The sequence below is a fragment of the Pundamilia nyererei genome, unplaced genomic scaffold, assembly GCF_000239375.1.
Source record: "Pundamilia nyererei isolate P.nyererei 1_Seehausen unplaced genomic scaffold, PunNye1.0 scaffold00408, whole genome shotgun sequence".
Lineage (NCBI taxonomy): Eukaryota > Metazoa > Chordata > Actinopteri > Cichliformes > Cichlidae > Pundamilia > Pundamilia nyererei.
This window is the reverse complement of record NW_005187809.1, coordinates 163,568-165,315: the sequence shown is the minus strand read 5'-3', so window position 1 is coordinate 165,315 and position 1,748 is coordinate 163,568. Positions and strand designations below refer to the sequence as shown.

Here is a 1,748-nt window from a genome sequence, read left to right as displayed (position 1 = left end):
AGGGATGAGTGTGCTGATGAGTTAATAAGGCTTATGTAACGAGCGCTCCGTGTCTGATTGTTTCTCATGCATACACGATACCAGAGCAGGACTGTGGGGCTTGTTCTCACTCACGCTCTGCCAGACGCATGATGTGTGGAATAAACAGACTTCGGTTTGTGCGTGCAAAACATCCAGTAAGATGGCGGAGGACAAAAACTCAGCAGCACGTCACCATGGTAACATCTGCCGCAGACCTAACCTGGTCCAAAGCAAACTCCAGATGAGACATTAACATGTATAAACCCCTGTCCAATCGACCAATCACATCCAAAACGTCCCTGGGTCACTGTGTGACCCCCGTGCCTGCAGGCTTTGTGTTGCTCTGCTTCACCAGCTGTCTCCAGAGTGGATGCAGGAGCTTTGTGTGGGCTGTGGTGGAAGCTGCTCTGAATTGTGAGGTTTTACATCATGAACAGCTGAGTGTGTGCTTTTGTTTTTCTGGGGTAGGAACGGCAGCACTTTGTGATGGAGATGTTACTCTGCTGCAGAGCAGCTACACCTCCACAATACCAACTGAAGTGCCTGCGCATGGTGATGTGGCTGCTCTGAAGGCTGAGCTGTGTTTAATTGGACTGAACGGCAGAAGTAAAGAAATATGTTTGGAAGATGAAGGAGTCAGACAGACGGATTCTATTTTTTAACACGTGGTGGGATGAATTCCTGCCACGCTGGACTGGAACAAAACTCCAGGGCTTAAATGATCAAGTTTAACACGTCAGTGAATGAGACAAAACAACACCTGTCTTACAGCAGCAGAGGAGACGCTAAGAGCTGGTGATGTGTGACCAAAACGAAACAAATCACTGCACCGAGCATTACTCGCAGGCTCCACGAGACAAAAGGTGGATTTAAGTTCCTGATGCAGCTCCGTGGAGCAAAAGCAGGACTTTCTCCTGAAGAGTGAGAGCTCGGTTTCTTCTGTGCTAACGTTTGAATAGCTGCACTGTAATGCTCCCCCCTACCCTTCACACGCCTGAGTCAACCAACCTAATGCTCCAAAAACCAAACACCAACCTAACTGCAGCTGAAACACAGGCAGGCGGAGCTTTTTATCCATATGTAGGAAGCCACCAACAACAAAAAGCTTAAAGAGACCTTACCTGGCAGACCTTCTCGGTGTGTATAGCCCCATGAGAGCACTCAGATCCTCTAACTAACTGCTCTTCGTGCAACAAAGGCCCCGACCAAAGACCAGAGGGGACCGAGCTTCTGCAATGGCTGCACCTAAACTCCGCATGTCAGATTCACTCATTTAAAAACTCACCTGTTCCACCTAGCCTTTGAAGCAAACTAGTTCGGACTTCCACCCGGTCTGCATTTGTGCTATGTAACTGTAACTGTCACTGTAACTGTAACTAAACCTGTTTATTAACTGTTTTTGTTGCCATTCGTTGGAATCTGCCTTGTGTGAAGCACTTTCATGGACACTTCCCTTTTTAAATGTGCTGTAGAAATAAATACTGATTGAATAATTGAGAGTCTGTGATGGGAAGGAAAAAAAGATGGAATGGTTGGAAGGCTGAATCTGCCGGAGAGAAGAGAAGACACGCAGCGGCGGCTGAGGACCGCCTACTGTGAACCGCGTCATCATTACAGCCTCACAACAAACAACATGTCGCGCTAATATTATCCTTCATCTACATGCATTCAGGTAGCAACAGTCCTCACAGTGTGTGCAGCGTGAGGCCTTTTACACACACACACAC

General features: G+C 47.6%; 1 protein-coding gene across 1 annotated transcript in view; it reads right to left on the bottom strand.

Annotated features, from left to right (window-relative positions):
• Window positions 1-1,748, bottom strand: part of LOC102201979 (glycine receptor subunit alpha-1) — a 46,951-nt gene that overhangs the window by 7,527 nt on the left and 37,676 nt on the right. The gene's annotated exons all lie outside the window — the stretch shown is intronic.